Here is a 12,317-nt window from a genome sequence, read left to right as displayed (position 1 = left end):
CCCTGCCACTTTCCTCGGGAATATTTGCTCTTTGTCGCCAAATCAGAGCAAACATAAATCCGCAAAGAAAACTACATTGACATTTGTTCCAATTGAGTGGTAAACAGTGAGTTTCCCTGAGGAGAAGCAACAGGACAAACAGACGTGTGGAAGAGAGGGGAAGGGGAGCATGTGTGTCTGATTCTTACCATGCATAGCTAAAATGTCCTGTCCTTGTTGGACGCCAACTCCCAACAGGCAGAATAGTGAGGATGGAGGATATAACCCAACAACATCCACAGATGCTAGGGAGTTTTTGGACCATCCCTTCCCAACAGATTCCGCAACATTACTGAACAGAGACTCTGTTTTTTTTCTTCTGCACCATTATTACAGTCTATGTAATTCTAATTCTAATTCTCATTCTAACAAAACAACCAGGGCTTTTTTCGCAGCCAGAACTCTCTGCAACTCAGTTCCAGCACCTCTCAGGTGGGACCTTTTTGCCATTCTGAGAGAACAACAGAGGTGTTCATGGTGAGTTCTGGCACCTCTTTTTTAATAATAATAATAACAACAATAATACAGTTCCATATTTAAACATTGGGTTGATTAAATTCCTTAATGCTGACACGCATATGACAAACTGGAAAGAGTGAGTGCCATAGGCTAATTGGGACCATCTTCTAATCACAGGCCATTTCACAAAGTTAATAATACAAAAAGCATTCATTAATTGGTAATTAAATATCCAGGATGCACAGGCTGTCAAAACTGGAAAGCCAAAATCATCCTTCATACACTCTGGCCCTCACTTTCAGGGCACACAACATCACTGCTGTGCCAAGCGAGACGGCGGCTTTTTCCAAGCTGAAGGAAGCTGGCAAAAAGCCAGCAACCGATTTAGCTACTAGTGTCAGCTTAGTGGCACAACGATTAGATAGATAGATAGATGATAGATAGATAGATAGATAGATAGATAGATAGATAGATAGATAGTTGATTGATAGATAGATAGATAGATAGATAGATAGATAGATAATCTTCTTTCAGAAGATGTAGAAGACCAAAAGCAACTTTTCCATTTATGATTCATCAAATATTTCCATGGAACACAAATTCATTTGGGTTGGCAATCTCCCATGAAAAACCAGTCTGGAAAACAATTCAGAAATCCACATCAGGGCAATGCCTTTATTTGACCGACCAAAATGTCACAAAAGGGGCAGAGCTGTGCAGGTTTGCTTACCAAAGAAATTGAATGTAGGATCTTTCATTTAGTCGCAACATTGTAATAAAGCCCCATGCTTGCTCAGAGCAGCATTGGGTTCTTTGCTGACCAGATTCCAGGCAGGCAGGGCTTCCTGAAGAACTGCTGAAATCTTGTCAACTGTGAATGAGCACAGGCCTTTTCTAATATTTTAAGAACAACAACAACAAAAATGCTCTTAAAGCAAGGGATGGGCAAATATGTAATCTTATGTTTTCTCGGTTTCTCACTTCTTTCACTCTTAATAATAATAATAATAATTTTATTATACCCCACTCACATTTCCACTTTAGTTTGCTTTAAAAAAAAGGTGCACATGAAAATTCATCTGCATTTCACTGTGACTTTCTCCTAATATACACATTCGTAAATTTATCCTAATATACACGTTAGGCAAAACTCCATACACATTTCCGCAAAGCAATTTTCCCTAACCTAACAATTTTTGTGGATTTCTAAATTTCTAAAGAAGGTGGTGATACAGTGGGTTGTGTCAGAGTGCGCAAATTAAGCAGGTTCAGCTTTAAATGTTGTCAGATTTCTGCCCCATTCCTACTTCAAACTTTAGAAACGGCCCACACTCCCTCACAGAGTCAGAGGGCTCTTTGCCTGACAGCGCTCTCTTGACTTGTAATGCCACCACACAATGTTTCTGTGGGTCTACTTTGTGTAGAGAGATACGACCCTTGGTAAATACTCAGAGAATATCAGATACCATGGTCCACAAAGATGGTTTCACCTCTATGGCTTGGGTCCAAAGATCGGCTTGTGTAAATGGAAGACATATCCCTTTGTGCATAATGGAGTCACTAATTTCCAACAATTCCTTCACCATCTCAAGCTGCACCTCCCAAGGGGTCAGAGAGCATGAGGGGCCAGAGAGGAAAAGGATCAGGAATTGTGCCTAGTAAACACTATCTGTTATTTTGGATCCAAGCCTGTATTTGGCAGCTGTAAGAATTAATGTTAACAATAGTTGCTAATCATTAGGTGACTCACGGGTCAAGCTGAATGCAATATACCAAAAGCAAGTTTACCTGCTTTCAACCGAGCTATTCCTATTTGTATTCTGGAACTGAAGCGCAAAGCCTTAATGCACACACCGTGCTTTTGCTGGCTTCCACAAGCGAAGAAAGATTAAGAGCGGCACATAATGCATTTAGTGTTTCATTTACTAAAGTACATTTTATAATCCCATAAGAAAAGGATTTGACGGCACCCCTGACCTGCCAGGCAAACAGTGGAGGTGCGCACATTGTCCAAAGAACTTCTGCACACAGCCCCTGTCACACAGCCCCTCAAATGCTGCTGACCTACATTCCTCAAGGGGAGTCGAGCCTGCCAATCACTCCAAATCAGGCAACATTAGTCGTCATGCAGAAGACTTCACACAACGTGTCAGATTGACACTAACTCCCCGTCATTTGTCTCCAAACACAAGAGAAATGTCAACACAATTTTCCAGAACTACAAGCATAAAACCATTTTTCCACTACATAAATACACACACACACACACACACAATATTTTCCTTTCTTCCCTCCCTTTGTGCATCTTGAGACATCTGTCAAGCTGCATAGGTGCGTTGCTTTCCTAGCATGTTGTTTGAACATAAATAAAGTGCCACAAAAGTGCAGCCAGTTCCTTCCTTCATTCTTGAGCCTGATTAATTTGAAAATAAAATAAAAAGGAGTTGGCATCTATTATGGGTAGTGAAACCCCTGTTTGAGGGGCCTCATCTGGGGCCCCCAAGCAAATGTTTTTCTCCTCTACCCCTCCAGCCAGACCCCACTATTTTTGTCAGTGGCAGCAAAATGGCGGGCTGAATAGTAACGCTGGGGTGGGCAGAGGCTAGTTGGAGAGCCAATAATGGCTCTCCCATTTCACGAGCAGTTTCACTTTATAAGGATCATTTCAAAGGAATAACAATGTCCAATAAACTATTTATTCATTAGATTTCTTACCTGCCCTTCACCACAAGGTCCCAGGGCAAGATACAATGATAAAATACACAAATATCTAACAGATAAAAGTCATAAGTATAAAGCAAATGTAAAAAAAAAAACTGCAAACAGTTCAAAATATAAAACAATTCCATATATAAAAACAATACCAATTAGTGAAAAACAATTCCACATATGAAAACAGTTAAAAGTTGTTCTATGTTCTACTACAGATGCAGACTGGGATAAATATCTCTGCTTAAAGGCTTCTTGAAAGGGGAAGGTCTTCAGAAGGCACCAAAATGACAACAGAGATGACATCTATGCAATATGTAATGGAAGCGCTTTCCAAAGGTAAGTGCCACCACATTTGAGGCCTGATTGCTGTATCGTGTGGAACAGACAATAGGATTGTTGTTGTTTAGTTGTTTAGTTGTGTCTGACTCTTCGTGACCCCATGGACCAGAGCACGCCAGGCACTCCTGTCTTCCACTGCCTCCCGCAGTTTGGTCAAACTCATGCTGGTAGCTTCGAGAACACTGTCCAACCATCTCATCCTCTGTCATCCCCTTCTCCTTGTGCCCTCCATCTTTTCCAACATCAGGGTCTTTTCCAGGGAGTCTTCTCTTCTCATGAGGTAGCCAAAGTATTGGAGTCTCAGCTTCAGGATCTGTCCTTCGAGTGAGCACTCAGGGCTGATTTCCTTTAGAATGGATAGGTTTGATCTTCTTGCAGTCCATGGGACTCTCAAGAGTCTCCTCCAGCACCGTAATTCAAAAGCATCAATTCTTCGGCGATCAGCCTTCTTTATGGTCCAGCTCTCACTTCTATACATCACTAGACAATAGGATAGCATGCCCAAAGTCCATTTTGGCAAAGTCCACTTAGGGGGCTTAATCCGGCCCGCTGATCAATTTAATCCGGTCTCCGGTTTGGGAACCCCTGGGGCCCTACGCCAAACCTATGCATCTGCAATCAATGAAGTTGTGGCCTCATTATATATAGTCCAACATCTGTCTCCTCGTCTTCATTTGCCTCATGTACCCCTTCCCTCAGCTTCACCGCACCTGGGTCTGCAAATAATATTATTTGGCTTTACTTGGTTTTAATCTGTTTTACAGGCGAAATACTGCAGTAGGGAACGTTGATGATAAAGATTGCCATTAAGACGGCCACTCCTAATAAAAATGAGTGCTTGCTTCAGGCTGCAATCGTCTACCTACTTTGCTGACAGTAAGCTCCACTGAACACAGAAAAAAATTCTATGAACAGATACGGGTAGAATTTTACGAGAAGTTTGTAAATTTTAATTTAATGGAATCTTTAGAAACATTTTTCTCCAAAGAGAAACCAGTTTCATTTAATTAATATAAAGTGATGTAAACATGATCAATCAATTAACGGCTAGTTGGTTATTTGGATGACAGGCCTTGCAGAAATAGACATGTAGCCTATTGATGCTGAATGGATAATTGGCCCAATGATAGATACCACTTTATCAGTGCTGCATCTCAGGATCAACACAGGAACAATAATCTACACTAAGGTATCTGTCAATTAAAGGCAAATCATTCTCCATTAATTATTGTTGATGTGTGGGTTATTTTTTGCATTGGAGTCAGACTTCACTAGAGACTGGTATTTTGCAAAATACCAATAAATTACCTTGATAGATTTCAGAATCAGGCCACAGTGAAGTTTTTAAGCTGCCCCTTCTTCTTGATTATAAAGACATTTTTCATTTTCAAGTTGATATATTAATGTATCATTGATGCCAACATGAGTCGGCAATGCAGTGACAGCTCTTTCAACATGAGCAGCATTGTACTACAAAATAATCTACTGAATCTGTGGTTTTCCATGCAACATGAATCTCAATTACAGTCCCCTTAATTGCTGGAAAATGAAAGCAATTGATTATGTCCCACAAGCTTCATTTTCTTCACCACCAGAAAGGATCTACTAGATATTCAGCTTTTTTTTTTTAACCTGTAAAATGGCCAGCAGTTTGCATAAATAAAGAACATGCATTGTTTAGAATACTAGGCAGAAATCTGAACAAAAGCTGCTCCACACACCCACACCCAAATTTGTGTGACACATTACTAGCCACAAAAGGCATTTGGTAACATCAGATTATTTTTCCCATGTGCCAGTTCTAGGTTAAAAAAAAAAGTTGGACTCCAAAGACTTATTTTGAGGTACAGCCAAGAACTAAGGCATGGCCGGTGGGGTTTCTGGTTATTTTCCTTTGAATGGCAGACACACACACAAATATTCCAAGGCATTTTACAGCTGCTTCTGCAAAACTCCAAAAGGGATTAGCCACATGGCGTTGAGCAAGGGAGCACTGTTGATGCAGTGAAAGCCTAGAGCTCCCTTGGGCACAGGGAGTTGGTTGTGCAGTTCTTTGGTTCCAGGCCAAGTTGAGAGACATAGACAAAAAAACACACAACTGTTTATCTAAAACACATATGCACCTCCTTTCACCAACATTCTCAAGACACTTTGCAAACCTTTAAGTAAAACAACAATGGATACATATAAGAAATAGGAGCTTAAATGCAGCTGGAAGTCAAGAATTAGAACACTTAAGATGGCAGATGTATTTTAAAATGCCTCCTTCATACCCTCCAAATGCCCCTATTTCCCAAAGGCAGTCCTGGAATTGCAAAAGCCATCCCAGCTTTTGATTTGATCCCAGAATGTCCCAGTTTCCTCTGCAACTGCCACCGCTGCTGCACTCCGCGAAGAGGAGCTGGCACTTGTGCTGAGCAATGGCAATGGCCATTGTCACAACTGCAAGCATCCCATGGCCTCTCCTTGCCATTGCTGCCAGCCTCTTCCTCTGGCAGCTCATAGTTGCTGATGGAGAGTGGCTGAGGAGGAGGAGGAGAGGCCACCTCCGTCAAGGCACAGGTTCTTAGAGGCAGGCAGAGGGCAGGGCCATCCTGGGATGGAGGAAAGGGGGAGAGGAGATGAGCATAAGGAGTTTTGATTTTTTTAATGCTTTAATAATAATAATAATAATAATAATAATAATAATAATAATTATTATTATTATTATTATTATTATTATTATTATTAATTTCTACCCTACCCATCTGGCTGGGTTTCCCCAGCCATTCTGGGTGGCTTTCAACAGAAGATTAAAAACAGAATAAAACTTCAAACATTAAAAACTCCCCTAAACATCCATGTGTATCCATGTCTAATCTTGCCCCTTTCTAAGATTTATTGAGTGGTGTGTGTTTTTCTTTTTGTGAAATAAATAAAATAAAAATCAGGATTAAGAGGTTTCATCAAGACTGTTCAGGATTTTTGTGTTCTGTCCCGTTGGTGTAGTGGTGGCAGAAATGTTCTGCGGGGGGGGGGGGGGGACCAAAAATGGTGGGTCGAGGAGGGTCAGTGAAGAGGAGTAGAAAATGGCCCTTTTTCCATCTGAGGAATGTTGGAGGGTAGTATGCTACTTATATTTAAAAAAAAGTGTTTTTTGTCTGGTGCCTAAAAGTGAGCAAAGGTGGCACCAGGTATAGCTTGCTGAAGAGGGCATTCTGTAGCTAAGGTACCACTACGGGGGGGGGGGGGGGATAGTGTTACAACTAATCTCAGCTCTGAGCAATAAATCATCTGCTTACTACCGTAGTGTACAGATAAATTGGCATGGAAAACGGCACTCTTTCAAGTTTCCAAACCATTTATGGCCTTAGAGGTGAACACCAGCCATTTGAATTAGGTCCAGAAGCAAAAAATGGAGCCCATAAAGTTTTTCTAAGACTGATGAGATATCACTGCCAGTCAACACTCTGGTGGATACATTTTACAGCAGCCAAAGTTTCCAAACCATTTTCAGAGGTAACCCTATGTACAGCACATTGCAGAAATCCAGACAGGTTGTTAGTAAGTATAGATAACCACGGACAGGTTACCTCTGTTCAGGAGAGGCTCCAGCTTGGGCAAAGAAGCCCTGTGCTGGTTTAGCCTGTAAAGCCATGGTTAGAGTAAAGAGCATAGCTACATTTTGAACCTGTTTCATCAGGCGGAGTGCAACTCCACCCAGAATTTGTTCAATACTCTCTATTCACAGGCTCTCCATCTTGTCAGGATGAACCTTCCATTTATTATTACTATTACATCCGATATTTTGGAACTGAACAGAAGTGCCTTGGGGCCTATCCAAAGAATAGCTAGAAAGCCCAACAGTTTTTTGTGATCCCCTCTGCAGGGGGCCCTACATTTATCAAGCAGTGCTGAATCCTACTCATGGCACCATACATGGAATTTCCTTATTTTTATCCTCAAACTACCCTCTGAGGTAGATGATGCTAAGCAACACTGACTTGTCTGAGGCAACCCAGCCAGTTTCCTTGGAGCTCGGGAGATTTGAATTGAAGTGGTTTGTTCTTGTGAATGCCTGAAAACCCCTCCTGTTTGTGGCAATTTCAGATACTTGTTGCAAACCTCTTCCTGTTGCTTTGATGCAGCCTGGCACCTTTTTGTCCTCCTGGCTGCTTGTGGTTTGGCAGCCTACTTTGTTCCTCTGCTCCTTTGCCCTCGCTGCCATTTAATCTAATTGCCTATGGCAACCTGGAGGAGTCTGCCAGCCACATCACAATGGCGCGTACGATGTGATGTCACACACGCACTCATAAACAAAGCCAGCAAGGTTACTTTCACTCCTTCCCCACTCAGGAATTAATTCAGCTGCAAAATATGACCATTTCAAAGAAGATATCAAAACCAGTGAATATCCGGCACACAGCTCACTTGACCCAAGACTCCTTCTACAGTGCCACAGTGGCGCCATGGATTCGTCAAATGAACACCCAAGCCAGTCACAACCCAGGGAAATATTATCCTGTATTGCACCAGCAGCAGCTAAAACATTTCTCAACAAGCAAACTGTACAGAGAAGCTGTGATCTCAAAATAGTTCTTTGGGATGGCAATGCAAGATACAGGCAATTCTTAAAGTTCTTTAAAAGCATCCATGCCTCATTACTGAAAAGAAACTTTTAAAACCATCCAACACGAGGAGGCAGGGAGACAGAGGCAATGCCGACTCAGATGGTATATTCCTATTTCAGTCTCTTTGCTCTCGCTTTCTCCCACACCCTCCTGCTTTTCTGCTTTCTCTTGCTGCCTGCGTGTATCCACCTAACACTCCCCCTGCAGTAAGCTGCAGAATGGGACACTCTTGTTCCAAAGCCAGCCGGCAGCTGTCACATAGCGGAGGCAGCAAGCAGCCTGAGCAAAGAGTGAACCTACTCTGTCATTTAGGATGACTCACAGGGAATTGGCATTAATCCCTCTCTTTCTTGTAGTGGACGGAGCACAGCCAAAAAGCTACACTGGACCAGATCAAGGTAAGGCTGGAAGATTGCTTCTCTCTTTCTCTCTTTCTAGATATATTAAAGCAATACACCTCTGAAGCTTTGATGGATGGCTGACACTGGTACTCTACACCTGGCATGGCATGTCACTAGTAATTCCTTCCTGGTCTTAGCCTCTGGGGTGCTGTTCTAGAGCTGTAGTCCTTGATCACAACAGACAGATTGAAGCCAGCCACATAGATTGCTTTTCTTTCTCAAGTGCAACTTTTCTTAATGAGGGCATTGCTCCCAAGCTCCGGCAAGATATAAAAAGATGCTCAACATTCCTAAACTCTCCTCTCAGGAGGTACCACAGGGATCAATTTTAGGGAAGACCAGGGGTCTATTAGAAAGGCAGCCTTGCAGCTTTCCTCACTTGCAAAATTGAGCTCAGGTTTCGTAGTTCAAAGAAGCACTTTGCTCTATCCATTGCCCACCCCACCCCCCAAGATATCCCTAGCAATTCAGAGCCTCCCAGGCACAAATACATCTCCTTAATTTATGCTGAGTGTTTTGAAAGCCACGGCACTCACTCAAGCCATCTGAAGAAAGCCCACCCAGGGACTATCAACTGTTCTGTGCTGTGCTGATACTGATAAAAAGCCTGGCACTACGTTTTGATAAACGAAACCCACAAACGTGCATGTGGGGGCACCCTGACATTTGTGTGGATAGCTTGCAACTCGTTGCTTTGAGCCATAGGGAACCATTTTATGTTCCTGGGTACAGTTTTCTTCTATTAGTTGTCTGAATCTGGTGTCTAGTCCTAATGCTACTGCTTGCATTTTATCTTTGATTTCTAATTGAAATATCCATCTTGCTTGTGTGCGCTCTCTGTCGAGTTAATGTTCTAGGAACCAGCCAGTTTATCTCGGAAGTGGTTCCATTAAATAAACCTTTCCTGAAGTGCATTTAATACATGGAAGAGAAGCTGAGCAGGGACCTCAAACAATCTTTATGAGCTGTGCTCCTTGATGTCTGTTTTGGACCAAAAGCACCAAATAACTTTCTCTAACTGTAATAATAATGCATGCAGTGCTCTTTTCTCTGCTGGGTTTAATTTTGTTTGCTGTAAATGGAAGTGTTTTATTGTTTGTCCTTTACATCACGCTTGGTTCACCTGGACCCACTCTGGATGGGAAATACTTTGTAATGAGATGATGGCTTTTATGCAATTAAAGGGTCAGACAAGAGGCTGCTCATGCAATAACTAATGCTGTGGGGTTGTGTGTAGAGATTGGCCACAGTTTATTATGCTGATTGTTTCCACTATTTCTGCATGAACTGGTACATGAAAAGCTGTGGCGCCTAAATGTGGTTATTGGTGTAGCAAGTAAACCTGCTGATTGCTGCTGTATTGAGTGCATTTCTGATCTGAACAGTTGCATCCTTCACTAGGGGTAAAGATGGCAGTAACACATCCCCTGTGCCTGCAGGCATAGCAACACACCCACACTTCTGAGTCCTAGAGAAGACTCATAAACACTGCGACTGAAACTCATCTGTAACGCTTTATATTTAATTGCTTAAACTGTGCTTATTTTTTTAATGATCCAATGCTTTGTGTGTTCCTAGAAAATGATATTGCTATTCAAGACATTTAATTACATCTACTTCAAAATCTTTTAAATGTGAAGCCCACCTTATTTCATAGTCTCATAGTGGCTAATAGTAGTTAAGCCATCTGCACTTAAACATGTAATGAAAATGTGCTATAATAGATCTCATGCTCAACTCTAACTTGCCTTGCTCCATCCACCCAAGCCAGTATTGTTTTTCTTTGTTTTTTTTTAAGTTTTCTAAAACTTTCAAGAAAGTATTCCAGGCTGGGGTGACACCCCAAGGAAAGAAAATTCTACAATTTACAGAACAATTAAAAAGAAAGCTTGCATGCTAGCATGTCGTGCAGACTCTATTCCCAACAGTACATTCTCTATTGACCACTGACATTACAATGGGTTATCAGGGATGAGGCAGTCTCTTTATGATATTATACCCAATATTCTTAGAACTCTAGGTGTGAATACTAGGAATTGAAGTGTGCCCACTAGGCTGCAGGAAGCCAGAAGAGAAGTTTGTGGTATTTTATTTAAAAAACAATCCAACCTTGTTAAAAGAGACACCGTAGAACTTCAAAGTGGATGAAGGATCTCCTGAAATCCTCAAGAAGAAAAAACACATGGAGTATATTATGGTAGTCTATAGTTTCAAGGTTATAATAAATTCTTATAAAAAGAGGCATAATCTCCATAACCAGATTACATCAGGGAAATACTTGCTTGTCCCCTGCAGAAACCTGGGGTTCTAGGCAGAGGAATGCGTCCAGGAGAACCCCAAGGCTGGAGACCTGAGTGAGCAGGGACAGCTGAAACCAAAGCAGCAGCATGCGGCATTCCCTCTCCATCTTCTCCCAAGCACCATTGCTTCAGTCTTGTCTAGTAGATTCAGTGCTAAGACAGAAGTACATGTTGCACCCCCACCCTATGGACCGCCCAAATTCCATGGATAGTTAGACATGACATCTAGTGTTTGTGTCAAGGTCCAATGACAAGACTGACAATCCAACAAAGAGATCCCAGGAGTGGCAGATACAGTGGCTGCCAAGGCAAACCATAGGTCCTCCTTAAATGCCTGGGGAGTGGCCCACAACCACCCCCTTTGTTCCCTTGTGATTGGCCAATTGAGTGAGTGGGCTGGATCCTCTTCCCAGGCAGCAAGCTTGGCCCAGGGACCTCCTTTGCTGCTTGGAAAGCAGCTCAAGGGGCCTCACCCATCTGATCGCAGAGGGAACAGTGGCCCACAGCAGCACCCGCCAAGAAGGGTGAATGGTCTTATGAGAAACATGGGCTGCAACAGAAAGCAGCATGCCTGCATCAAATTCTCTCTACTGCCTTTGCTATGCAGGATACTTTATTCCATGTTGTGCTCTCAATACATTGTGTGTTCCCTTGCTGATACCCATAGCAGCCAGTGATGTGAAGTTGATTGCCAAGAAAAAACACAAAAAGCATATGCATCCTAATTACATAGGGTAAGTGATCCTACATAAGGATCATTCATCCTTCCAGATGAGACCAGAACTTAGGCCTTAAATGAACATGCAGACCCCTAGTCACAGAGGTTTAAAAATGGGCTTGCCAAGGTTTCAATTAATCCAGCATCTTACTGCCCACAGTATCCAACAGGATATCTCAGAGAAATCCAGAAATAGGATTTATAGGCAATACACACTACAGAAGAAAGGACTTATGTAGTAACTGTAGATGTTTTAGAGAAAACCAGCTGTTTATTTCATATTTATATATCTCCTGCTGTCAGTTTAGGAAGCTCCCAACAGTTTTGACATGGCTCCCTGCAAGTCTCCTATCCAGGCACTGACCAAAAAGAGACCCACATAGCTGTAACAGCATTGCACTCAGAACATTCTCTATATTTGAGTTTCCTGTTCTGTATTTTCCCCTCCCACAGTGAAAGTATTGGTTCATAACTGTGTTTTGTCATTTGGAGCATTCATCTGATAAATGTCACACCTCCAATTGCCATCACTATTTTCCATATTCAACAGGATCAATAAGAAATGTGTATGCAGAGGTTTAGTTTGACAAGGAAGATTACAGTTTGATGATGCGTTGCTCTGAAGCACCTATTAATATCTAGGCTGGTTGGTTTTGTTTTATTTTTGTCCTTAAAAAAAAGTGGGGAGCAAATTATAGCTTGCAAGAGTTCCATCAATTGCTTCAGTTCCATTTTGATG

At 42.0% G+C, this 12,317-nt stretch overlaps 1 protein-coding gene and 1 long non-coding RNA gene across 6 annotated transcripts in view; one reads left to right on the top strand and one right to left on the bottom strand.

Annotated features, from left to right (window-relative positions):
- LOC310845444 overlaps positions 1-12,317 on the bottom strand; it is a 121,739-nt gene that overhangs the window by 22,991 nt on the left and 86,431 nt on the right. The window contains exon 1 of one of the 4 annotated variants that reach the window (XR_014564740.1): positions 7,533-7,743. The exons of 2 other annotated variants lie outside the window; for them this stretch is intronic. This is a non-coding gene — a long non-coding RNA (uncharacterized lncRNA). Of the gene's footprint in view, positions 1-7,532; positions 7,744-12,317 lie in introns of those variants that run through there. One more of the 4 variants, XR_014564741.1, reaches the window with a different exon arrangement.
- RASGEF1A (RasGEF domain family member 1A) overlaps positions 8,385-12,317 on the top strand; it is a 222,600-nt gene continuing 218,667 nt past the window's right edge. For both annotated transcript variants that reach the window (XM_083740479.1, XM_083740475.1), the window contains exon 1: positions 8,385-8,557. The gene's annotated coding sequence lies outside the window, so the exon portion shown is untranslated. The remainder of the gene's footprint in view (positions 8,558-12,317) is intronic.

The sequence above is a fragment of the Podarcis gaigeae genome (genome assembly GCF_964106915.1).
Source record: "Podarcis gaigeae genome assembly, chromosome: 5".
NCBI classification, from domain to species: Eukaryota; Metazoa; Chordata; class Lepidosauria; order Squamata; family Lacertidae; genus Podarcis; species Podarcis gaigeae.
The sequence above is the reverse complement of the archived record's forward strand: the minus strand, read 5'-3'. Positions and strand labels throughout refer to the sequence as shown.